General features: G+C 42.5%; 1 pseudogene; it reads left to right on the top strand.

The window, feature by feature from the left end:
- Window positions 1–691: 691 nt before the first annotated feature.
- On the top strand, window positions 692–1,177 carry LOC102830963 (annotated as a pseudogene).
- The last annotated feature ends 11,953 nt before the right edge of the window (window positions 1,178–13,130 follow it).

Genomic DNA, 13,130 nt, shown 5'->3' with positions numbered 1-13,130 from the left:
GGTGTCACTGGGTTCTACTTCAAGGGTAATGTTCTTACCCACCACGGTCTTCATGAAGGTCTGCATCCGCCTCCCCCCCGCTCAGATGAAGGACCAGGTGCAAAGTGGACTCTTTCTAGATGTTGTAGTCAGAAAGCATGTGCCATCTTCCAACTGCTTCCCAGCAAAGATCAACCTCTTCATCCCTCAGGAGGGATGCCTTCCTTGTCTTGGATCTTCACCGTGACATTCTCAGTGGTATCACTGGGTCCCGCTTCAAGGTCTTCATGAAGATCTGCACCCTCCCTCTCAGTCCACCTCTCTGCCCTATCACCTAATGCTTAAGTTACCATGATCACTGTCTGTATTTGTTTCACTTTGTATCCCATGTCTTTGTTGCAGAGATTCAGTGCAGTGTGCCTGCCTACACAACTATGTTGCCTCAGCTTCTCACATTTTTATATTTTTGTTTAATATGTGGGTGAATCAAAAATTATCCACACTCTGTAGAATTTATTTTCATCAAGTTTTAGGAAAGACAAATACATCATTTTTCAACATAATCTCCTTGCTTTTCAATATACTTTGTCCATATGTCAATAAGTTTTCATATTTAATCCAGCTCCATACAACACTCCACCATCACTATTGCCCAACTAGGTCTGCGTGCCTGCATCCCCCCCCCCCCCCCCCAGCCAACCACTCCACTGCAATGAAGGACATGAACGAGTACAGCAACGTAGAGGAATTCACAGAGAGGTCCAAGATAAACACGAGCAAGAATCAGCAGGATTATGGTAAAATGTGTATTGGAAGCTTGAGCTGGGAAATACCTGACTATTTGTCTCGATTTGGAGAGGTTGAAGACAGCACAGTGAAAACAAATCCAATCACTGGATGGTCAAGAGGATTTGAATTTGTGCTTTTCAAAGATGCTGCTAGTGTTGATAAGGTTTTGGAACTGAAAGAACACAAACTGGATGACAAATAAATAGATCCCAAACGAGCCAAAGCTTTAAAAGGGAAGGAACCCCCAAAGAAGGTTTTTGTGGGTAGACTGAGTCCAGATACTGCTGAAGAACAAATTAAAGAATATTTTGGTGTATTTGGAGAGACTGAAAATACTGAACTTCCCAAGGATATTAAAACTAATGAAAGATAAGGATTTTCCTTTATGGCAGGCATTTCTAGGGGGTAGCACTCAACAAGACAGTTACCAGCCATATTAAGGAGGACATTGGAGAAAACAGGAAGAGATGCTAAAGTAACCCATCTTGGCAGGACAACATTGAAGACTGATCTTCTGTTGATCCAAGATGACTTTTTGTAAAAGACTCTTTTAGTGTACAAGACACAATTGTGTCCAACTGTATATTGTTGTTGTTGTTGTTGTTGTTGTTATGTGCCGTCGAGTCGGTTCCGACCCATAGCGACCCTGTACAGGGTTTCCAAGGGTGTAAATCTTTATGGGAGTAGAAAGCCTCATCTTTCTCCCACGGAGCAGCTGGTAGTTTTGAACCGCTGACCTTAAGGTTCGCAGCCCAATTCGTAACCACTATGCTACCAGAGCTCCTTATAGCAGCCATGTAATTTTCTTTATTTTTACTTTGTTCTTTGCTAGCTGTGTTTTGACTCGATGTGGATTTGTTTTTATATGAATTTTATTTGTATGATTTCATGTTAAAACTCAAACAAATACTTCCTTAGGTAAAAAAAAAAAAAAAAAGTTTTAGGCTGAGCTACGAGCCATGAATGCATCGCTGTGTTCTCTTTGTCACTTTGCTCAGATTCAAAGGTGAATCTTCTTTCTTGAAGGGCTGCTTTCAGGGTACCAAACAGGTTAACGTCTAATAGAGCAAGATGAGAACTATAGGGAGGACACTTGGCAGAGATGTGCGGACATGCATTGTCACGCAAGGTCACAATGTCCTTGGATAACAGGCCTCTGTGTTTAATCTGAACTCCAGGCTTCAGCTCTTCAGTAAGTACCACAGTATAAAGAGCACTGCTGATTGTTGAACCTTTTCCCAGACAGTGTTACAATATTGACCCTTGAGAATCCCAGAAAACTTTTACTTGGTTGGCCATTGAGGTTGTTTCCATTCCGTACTCTGTTTACTCTAAGGCTTGTGGTAATGAATCAATGTCTATCACCAGTAACAATTTTTAGGAAACTTTTACCTTCCTACAAGTATTGGTCCAAATTGTTTTTGCAAATGTACAAGCGCTTCTGTTTAACAAAATGCTCTTCCGTGATTTGTTTTGATATCATCTTGCACAAACTTTTTGAAACCCCCGTCTATAGTGGATTATTTTATAGGCAGAGCCATAGCTTATTTGAAAATTATTTGACACATAATCCACTGTGACTTGTCTATTCGACAGAATAATTTCACATGTACACTCAATGTTGTCATTAGCCATGGGCATGGATGGGCGTTTTAATAAAGCTGGAGTGCAGATAATTTTGACTCACCCTTGTAACGGTTTCTATGATTTTATAGCAATATTATTTGACTAACTCTCACTTTTAGAAAATCACACCAAATCCACAACAGAACTACTATGGTTGTGGTTGTGAGCCATGGAGTCGATTCTGATTTATAGTGACTCTTTGTAAGGTTTTCAAGGCTGTAAATCTTTACGGGAGCAAAAAACCTCTTCTTTCTCCCATGGAACAGCTGGTAGTTTTGAATGGCTGACTTGAAGGTTAGCAGCCTGATTTGTAACCACTGTGCTACCAGAGCTCCTAAAACTATTATAATTACAAACAATTTCAGCAAAACTTAAGGGGACAAGAGCAATACATAAAAATCTTTCTATATACCAGCAATAATAAAAAATAAAGGAAATTAGTAAAATAATTTCACCTACAATAATATCTAAAATAATAATAAAACACAGTTTCCTGAACAGTGTGGGATGTTAGGGTCACCAGCACTCCTTCCCCTGTACTTCAACCTCCAACCTTGTTGTTATTGTTAAGTGCTGTCAAATAGGTTCCAACTCATAATGACCCTACATAGGGTTTCAGAAGAGTGGTTGGTGGGTTTCAAATGCTGACCAGTGTTTATCCTACAACATGGCACCAGAGCTCCACGCCCCCCCCCCATCCTAATGCAGTCAAAATGTTTTGTCTCCCCAGACACTTAACTACTAATCGCTTACTATTGCCTGGAAGTGTTAACAATAAAATGTCAATTAACACATATATGTTGTTGAGCCCTGGTAGTACTCTAGGAAACACAGGGGACTTCTAACTGCAAGGTCAGCAATTGAAACCCACCAGCCACTTCCAGGGGAAAACATGAGGCTTTCTGTTCCTGTAAAGATGTACAGCTGCAGAAATCCTATCAAATGCTTATTCAAATAAATGTTATTTCAAGCACATAAAATAATACAAGTAGCATCCGCTCAATGACAGTAGGTTTGCATTTTATATGTATTATAGATTGCTCCCACATGAGCGCTGCACTTCAATACAAGATAAAAAGGTATTTCACAAAAAGTGCATGATTTACACACCTGCTGGCACAGCTGCAGTGTCAGCTTCATGAATTTCCATATTTACTTATTTTTACAGTGGTCCTTATGCTGGATGCATTTATCTTGAAATGGTGGGCAAATGCATCGCAAAACTCAACCTAAGGTATATATCAAACAAGTCAACTTTCTCTAGTAACTCCATGACATTTCTCCGCTCCCTTTACTAGTGAAACTTGATATAGGTCCCATGGTGCTATTCAAGGTTTATTATATTACACTAAATACAACAAAAAAATATGGGAGGACCAAGGGAGATCACTTTTTACTACGATATGCAACTCACTAGAAAGATTCGAGTCACGTAACATGTTTTTTGTGTCGTTTTTTAAATCTATGTTGTTCAAGGGTCAAGTGTACTTAGGAGTAAATTTAATAAAGGAAACACAAGACTTGCTTATATAATTTTATGTGGTTTATTTCTACTTTCCTATGCTGTAGGACATATATTTTTTAGATGGTCACAATATTTTCAGTGACTCCCTTCAAGTCTTAGGATCTGTTTTCCACTGTTACATTTACGGTTGGCTTTGTGGAAAAAATGTTGGGGAAAAATTGTTAGTGTTAAAACCAATTTTCAGATTTATATATGTACTTTATAATTTATGAAAGTACTCAATCAGAGAAAGTATTCTACATCATGTATGAGCAGATTCATAGGCAATACAATCATTAAATCACATATGGGAAGGATATACAATTATTTCAGAATTCTAGTTTGCTTTGAGAATGAAGGAGCATAAGTAGAATTGAGGAAAGCCGGTCTCCTGCCTGTAGGCACTCAGCTTTACTCAGTAGATAGGCCTAGGGCTGCAAGCGGTTCTATTTCTCCATGCCTTCGCCTCTTGACATCTCATGTTCCACTCATGCTCTTCCTTCTGGATGATCCTGCAATCTTCCTTCTCTGCTTCTAAGAAGGCTCCTTTTAAACCTCGCTGAAGGGCAAAACTAACCAATCCCAGCCTTAGAGTCCTGTATACCTTATTTGCATAACCCCACCCAATCACTAGAAGTCCTAGTGTGACGCTATGGATTATAAGGTTGGTTTGAACCACAAGGTTGATGGTTCAAGCTTACCAGCCGCTCCTTGAGGACCCTATTCAGGTTCACTATAAGTCAGAACCGACCTGAAGGCACTTGTTGTTGTTGTTGTTGTTAAGTGCCATCGAGTCGGGTCCGACCCATAGCGACCCTGTACAGGGTTTCCAAGGGTGTAAATCTTTACGGGAGTAGAAAGCCTCATCTTTCTCCCGCGGAGCGGCTGGTAGTTTCGAACTGCTGACCTTAAGGTTCGCAGCCCGATTCGTAACTAAGCAACAACGATCCCAATCACTTGGTGGAAATTAAGAAGACTTTGGATAGAAAATCCATATAAAGTAAATTTAAGGCACTACACATCTATTTATAAGAAGTTATGTAATTGTGCTCTGGTAGCGTAGTGGTTATAAATCGGGCTGCAAACTGCATGGTCAGCAGTTCGAAACTACCGGCTGCTCCGCAGGAGAAAGATGAGGCTTTCTGCTCCCGTAAAGATTTACAGCCTCGGAAACCCTGTTCAGGGTCGCTATGAGTCGGAACCGACTCGACGGCACTTAACAACAATAGTATGTAATTAAATTTAATTACAAATAATTGTTGTTGTTACAACTCATAGAAACCTGTATAGACTTTCTGAAGCTTTAAAATCTTTGCAGGAACAAAAAGCCTTATCTTTCTCCAGCAGAGCCACTGACGGGCTCGAACCCTGGACCTTGTAGTTTGCAGTACAGTGCTTATCATATGTAGCCACCTCACTCCAATTACAAATAATAGGGATTAATGATTGATAAAACCTTTTGTCAGTCAATGTATATGAGAATCAATTAACTAAATTTTAGGAAAAACTAACATCTTTTTTTCTTCAGGATTTCCATCAGATATTTGAACACAGAGTAGCTGGATACAGAATTCACCACCAGTATTAATGCACTTAGCTGTTGTTGTTGTTATGTGCCGTCGAGTCGATTCCAACCCATAGCGACCCTGTACAGGGTTTCCAAGGCTGTAAATCTTGACGGGAGTAGAAAGCCTCATCTTTTTCCTGCGAAGCAACTGGTAGTTTCGAACTGCTAACCTTAAGGTTCACAGCCCGATTCGTAACCACTATGCTACCAGAGCTCCTTTGCACTTAGCTTTAAGTGGCACTATAAAGGACATGAGATTGGAGGCCACTTGTTTGAGACATTCACCCTGAGTCACAAAATCATTGGAGGAGCCAGAATCATCAGGTCTTCAAACTGGGAATTAATTTTCCTTTCCATTTTAAATATGAGAAATCATTTTACACTGGGCCTATGAGGAAAAAATCAGCCAGAAATGATAACTCCAAACGCTAAAATGAGAGGAATTCTGCCAATGAAAGCAGAATTAATGAAATCAATAAGGAAAGATTGTTGTTGTGTGGCCTCAAGTCGGTTCTGACTCATAGGGATCCCGTATAGGGTTTCTGAGAGTTGACTGGTGGGTTTGAATTACCAACTTTGTGGTTAGCAAGGTTAGCAGTCTACTGCTTATCCTGCAGTGCCCCCACCACCACCCAGGATCCACAGGAGGATTAAACATATTGAATGTTCTGGACTGCAAAGTTGTTTGAACTGCAAAGTCGGTGGCTCAAGCTCACCAGCCTCTCCTCAGAAACCATATACAGTTTGGCTATAGGTCAGAACTGACTCAAAGGCACTTAACAACAAAAACAACATAGCATTTATGAAATCTGTTAGTTAAACATTGTGATTCACCTGCCTTCAGAGAACTGATCTTTTATTGGGCTAGTCAGGGAATAAACCATTGCAAAACAATAAAGAAAGTCTGTGTCTATGATATAATGGGACTTATAGGAAATATGTGTGTGGACAGATATTGCTGAGTATAAATATTAATGTATAAGCAGTAATTAGCCCACTCTCAGGAGAGGAAAAAGTCTAAAAGAGAAGGGAAAACCTGAGGCAAATATGTTTCTACAATGTTGAAAACCAGAATCATTATGTGGCAATAAATGATGCTGAAAAGGTGGTTGCTATTGTTAAGTGTGTTGTGCTTCATAGCAGCACTGTATAGGATTTCTGAGGAATTGCCAGTAGTTTTGAACTATGGACTTTGCAGTTAGCAGTCCAGTGTTTATCTACAACACCACACAAGGACTCCCTGAGGAGGTAAATTGGGTCCAAATCATAGAGACTTGTAAATCTATGCTAAAATATTTGAAGTATATTCTGCAGGGATTTTTTTTTTTTTCATTTAACTGTGAATTGAGTGAAAGCTTACAGTGCAGATCATCAGTTTTACGTTCAACATATCATATACTTTGTTTTATGCGTTGCAATGATTGCAATGATTGTAATCCCCTTAATGTAACATCACCCAACCCATATTCTCCCTATGTGTAGGGACACAAACTAAATGCTCCAAAATGACTATACCAAGGTCACCTCAAAACCGCATCTCTGGTCCCTTCCCCCTGCTTCAGTTATCTTCTTCTCCTGCTTCAGTTGTGTATCTGTAGGTAGGAGCTTGCTGAAACCCCTTTGTTCTCTAGGAAGGGCCAGGCAACCAGACACCTTTGACCTGGTATGGCACTGTGAGTTAATGCGCTGGACTGCAAGGTCATTTTAACTACAAGGTTGGCAGTTCTAGTTCACCAGCCTCTCCTCAGAAACCCTATACAGGGTCTCTACGGGTCAAAACTGACTTGACAGCACTTAACAGAAATAACAACATTTCTCCTAATCCCACATACCACCCTTAACTGCCTTTGTTGTTGTGAAATGCCATGTGATTTTATATCATATAAAAAAGACCCTAGCCACTACTCTTCCCATGGTTAAACTTCATGATCCAGCCAACCACCACTGCACACAGCTTTGTTTGGCCCTAATCTCTTTTGTTCCGTTTTCTGTAATAAATGAATGCATCTCAGAATGATCTTTTTTTTTTCAATCTCTTGGCACCTATGTACTAAGAAGGCTTTTCCATCCTAGGCCTGAAACCCAACAATTGGTTAGACAGACAGGAGGTCAGAAAACACCCGGAATCTCTAAGTGAGTTGGGAGGGAAGAAGGGTCAGCAGTAGGCGGGGGAGGTGTTGGAACCTAGCAGGGCATTTGGTCTCCAATTGTGGTCCCATGGAAATATGGGGACCGTCCCATGATTAAGGGGATGGCTGAAAAGCACCAAAAGGATAAATAGAAGTCCTACAGAGAGTGGGAATCTTTGAAGCCCTGGCTACCCATCTCCAAGCATCAGATTCTGCCAATTTGTCAGCGCCTGAGCAACTGCAGGAGGTCAGCATGTGGGAATGTACTAGTCTGGCCACTGAGCTGGTGGCATCAGCCTCCGGATATCGGCTGAAGGGGGAGGGAGTTGGTCACAGTTTGACTCATCTACATGTGGGAAACAGGGCCAGAAAGCATAGTGCTTACAGGGCTTGATGAGTCTAAAGGGATCTCTATAACCACTCAACCCATGCTACGCAGCATCTCTATGCTGCAGTGAATAAGTATCAGATAGCATTTCTTTTATTGTGGGTCATAGCTACCTGCAACGCTGTCTAGCCTAAGGAACGAAACATTCCTGCCTCCCCAACACTATGGGCCACTGTGGAGGGATTGTGGGAAATGAGTAGAGAGCTGGGAATGAAGCATGCTGTGTGTGCAAAGCATTATTGGGGTCCCGATAATGAGCTGCTCACAACTGACATGAAAGATGATACTTTACAATCAGCTCTTTATTAAGCATTGGTGTACTTAGAGCACTGGTGTTCATAGTTAGCCTCATGGTGGGACAAGAAGCCTGCTAAGGCTGGAGAAGACCTGGGAGAGACAAGCTCTACACACAATAGTCCTGGCTGCAGAAATGCAACGGGAAGAGGAGCTTGCAAGTAAGACAGAAAACAAAGGGAGTCTGGTCAGGATCACCAGGGAACAGGATCTTCAAGGACACACCATTCCTAGTGTGTCCCCAGGTGATTAAGGGTGGGGCAAAGGTCCCCCAGACCCTCATATATATATAGACTTTTGGAAGACCAGAAGTCTCACTTGGAATTAATCATCCATTGTTGTTGTTGTTGTTAAGTGCCTTCTAGTCTGTTCCAAAGGAACTCTGGTAGCGTAGTGGTTATGAGTCAGGTTGCTAACCTTAAGGTCAGCAGTTCAAAACTACCAGTCATTCTGCAGCAGAAAGATAAGTCTTTCTGCTCTCACTAAAGATTTGCTAATCTACTTCTAAATATTTGCAGCTTTAGAAACTCTATACAGGGTCACTATGAGGTGGAACCACCACCACCATTAGTCTGTTCCAACTCATAGTGACCCTGTCTGTATAGGGTTTCCAAGGAGAAGCTGGTGAACTTGAACTGCCAATCTTGCAGTTCAAGCCAACTTTGCAGTCCAGCGCATTAACCCACAGTGCCACAGGCACCCCCTGTGCCATTTAGTAAAGAAAGGAAACATTTGGGACTGGACTCCCATGGTGGAGCTGTGCTTTTTTAAGCTAAAATGACAATAAACCAGGTTCAGGCTCTTGGAACCATAGTTTTACGGTGAAAGTGTGAATTGCATGTCGTTAGACACTCGGAATGTTATGGCTGGGGCTTGTATCTATGGCAACAGGGTCGATATATTCTCTTAGGATTTTGGTCTCAGCTGTGGATAGGTGCAGAAACCAGATACAGCCCTTTGGAAAATCACCTATGTGCAGTGCACAACAGCTTTCAACTTGTAGAAGACATTACAAAAGTGGCCTCTAATAGTACAAACTCACTACCCCACACAGGGGAAAGTAAAACACTTTGTTAACCCCAAGGACTCCAGGTGTGGCGCTGTAGGATCAGCACTGGACTGTGAACCTCAAGGTCAGCAGTTCAAACCCACCAGCCGCTCCTCAGAAACCTTATACAGGGTCAACTCAGTGGCACTTAATATCAACAATCAGAGTTGGCCCAATTCAGCACAATAGCCAAATGGCATGCATTTTAGCAGTAGAGAAATGTCCTCTTGACCAGACCCTTCAGTGCCAAACTACACTAGAATGGACCGATTACCTATGTCACTGATGGAAAGCACCAGCTCCCCTCAATGGAAGCTCCCCCACAGGAGAATCACATATGAGAAGGTTCTGTGCAAATTCCTGAGGAAGTTTGGTCCATAGAAGGCTCAGCTCAAGGCAAGCCCCCACAGTGGACTGCAGTGGCTATCCAGCAGAAGGTATGTGGATTGACCAGGGCACAGAGCAGAGTAACCAGTAGGCTGAGTTGAGGGCTGCTTGGATGGTGTTTTTGCATGAGCTCAGCCCCATAGTCCTGTGTATGAACAGCTGGGCAGTGTATAAAGGACTAACATTATAGCTAACACAGTGGAAAGAGTGTGTTAAGAGCTAACAAAGTGGCTAGCGAATCAGCCCTCACTCTGGAGAATGGAGTTATGGACGGACATTTGGGCCCACTCACGAGGCATGGATATTGTTGTTTTTTATGAGTTGGCTCATAGACCCCTTATTCTACTAGGGAATGTTAGAGCCGATAAACTGTTCCAGCTGTTTGCCATACAATAGGCACATGCAGTACAAGTGGCCGAGTGGCTATATGGGAAAATGGGGCATGCGGCCAAGGAATGTGCAGGCAGCCTGGACAACTTCATCTCCCATACAACCCCACCACAGCTGGACTGGTAGAGCAAATGAATGCAATTCTAAAGCAAACTCCATGACAGACTTGACCCAGCACATATCAGTTACTAGCCCAGGGACCACAGATGGCCATAAGGATCCAGATATCCACCACTGACAACTGCCCTTTACCGGTGCCCAGAAGTTCTAATAATCTCTTGTTGCCTTTGCTCTAGGATCTAGCCACAGGAAGCTCCATTGTCCTGCTTCCCTGAAAATACAAATGGGACCCCAATGATGTGGTTTGTTGGCTCCTTGGGGGATAGGGCTAGAACCAGGTGTCACTCTGGTTCCATTCAAAGCCACTCAAAACCTTGCATTTTTGTTGGCACCTCTCACTTCTCTGTCATTCCATCCTTAGATTATGTGGTAATGTTTTTGCCAGTTAGGCCATCATGATTAGAGACGCGAGGAATCAGCCAGACTGCTGGGAATGTGGAGAAATCCCCATTTCATCCACTGCTGGCATGCCATGAAGAATTGTGCTTGCCAACACCAGCACCTAGGTCTGCTTGCCACAGTGGTGTAAACAGTCTACAGGCTGCTCCCCTACATTTTCAGCTGAGTTTTCTGTGTACCTTCTGTCCGAGGACTATACCAGCTCCCAGCTGTTCCATCTGATACAGGAGTAAGTCAATGTTATACACTCTTGGGGTTATGCTATATGAGACAGGCTGGGGTGGCTGTCAGCAGTATACAGCCAGATGAATTATAAGCCCCCCTTGTGTGTAGACAGAGCCCCTGCAAATAACAGCCCTATATCCCAAGCACTATTTACAAATGCCTGCCCACTAAGCTCAAACACAGTGCTTTTACCCCATTGCAACATTGGCTCCTAGGGCCACATCTATTGATGTGGAATGGCAAGTTGAGGCCCTGGCAAAACATTTGACCTTAGTATTAAAGGAAACCCATGAGGTTCTTGCCTTATTGTCAGCATAGACAGAGCAGATGTTGACGACAGTGTTATAAAACTGCATGGCTCTGGACATTCTCACAGTCGTTCAGGGAGGCATCTGCACTCGCATTTGTACCGAATGCTGTGTATTCATACCTGGTTATCACTGCACCATCTCTATGGCTCTACAACAAAAGCAGGGTCACATTTCTAGAATCTAGCAGTTATCTATTGACTCCTGGGTTGGCTCTTTGCCCATGACATGACAATATATATGACAGTCAATTATGGGACTATTGTGCTTAGAAATAGCACTCTGTTGAAATATATATATTGTTGTTGTGGCCTTTGGTTACAATTCTTCAACACCCAGGCCCAAGGGATTGTACAGAAGACTGGTGGTAAGATTTTAAGGGTCATATTGGGACATAGTGTAGGGAAACAAATTTAATGCTCCAAAATTACCACACCAAGGTCACCTCAAAACCATGTCTCATGACCCTCCTCCTCCAGCTATCTTGTTCTGCTTAGTCATGCATATAATAGAAAGGCACCAATCTCCTTTCCTCCTGCCATCCTTGATGAAACCCCTTTGTTCACTAAGAGGGGTCAGACAAGCATGACACTTTGACTCACCTACCTCTCTTGGCTCCACATACCACATAACACTCCTTATGCATGTGAAGGAGAAGGAGCTTTTGCAGAGGAGCGCCAGAGTTTTGGATCTTGTATGAGGCTCTGGGTGCTAGTTTCCTACACTCACCTGTGGAGAAATCTGACAGTGGAAGCAAAGTATGGTGAGTTCTGAATCGATCAGGATGGCCTGGACTGAGATTGGAGGGCAGGACCACAGCCAAGTAGAGACAGTGACATAGTGCTAGAAGCAGTGGAGCTGCGTCTAGAGGAAGAGGTGTCACTGATTTTTCATTATCCCTTTTTATTTGCATTTATCTTTCCTCTTTTCCCTGATCGTGCCCTCACTGCTCAGCACAGATGCCTTTGGGTGGGTGGGAGCACACCCTCAAAAGGACCCAGCATTGTGCCTATAGTCTTCCCACAGCACAGAGAAGAGTCCTGCAGGATGCTTCTTGTGACATCTGTTCTGGGACCCAGCCCTAAAGCTGACCTGGACAGGACTTTAATCCCTGCCTGCACAGCAAAAGCTACTGGACAGTTGACTACAAATTTAGTTTTGGTTTTGATTGGTGGTTTTAGACTCTGCTTTTATATTGTGTCTGTTTTGGGTCCTTTGGTCTCACTCTTTTCCTGGCAGTGGGAGTTTTCTCCCCCTACCTTACCCAGGAAGAGACAGCAATTGTGCTTATATAGCCAAGCTACAAGCATACCCTGAAATAGCCCACCATCTGAACAAGAGCCAATATCAGCTGCTAGGCATTACATGTGAAAAGGGAAGCCTATCTACAGACCACATCCACCAGGAGATGCACAGTAAGCTTAACAACACAGCATCATACATCTATTTAAATATTACAAACCCACATAACTGCTGAAAATGTCCAATAAAACACAACAAAAGATCTCAACCCATGCCTCAAAACAGAAAAGAGCAACTGAAACAAAGGAGCTGGTGGCAGACACAGACTTTCCAGCAGAAAAACAGGTTTTGGATCTGTCTGAGAACAAATTCAGAAGAATGATATGGAAACAAATTCAAATGTTCTGAAAAGGGGTGGAGGAAAATAAAGAAGAAGTCAGGAAAGTGCTACAGGAGCAATCAAACAAGATAAATACAGCAATGGAAACAATTCAAAACCTTCAAAAAGAGGTCCAGATGATTAATAATACATATCAGAAATGGGTAATTCACTGAAAGGGCAAAGGAATAGAATTGAAGAGATGGAACCCAGAACCAGTGAGCTGGAAGACAAATCTCTCAATACTGCTAAAATAGAAGAGAAAGCAGAAAAAAAGGATTAAAAATTCTGGAAGTTAGTATAAGATTCAAGCTGGAACATGAAGAGGAATAACTTAATAATTATTGGCATTCCAG

The sequence above is a fragment of the Chrysochloris asiatica genome, unplaced genomic scaffold (assembly GCF_000296735.1).
Source record: "Chrysochloris asiatica unplaced genomic scaffold, ChrAsi1.0 scaffold00421, whole genome shotgun sequence".
NCBI lineage: Eukaryota > Metazoa > Chordata > Mammalia > Afrosoricida > Chrysochloridae > Chrysochloris > Chrysochloris asiatica.
This window is presented reverse-complemented; position numbering and strand designations above follow the sequence as displayed.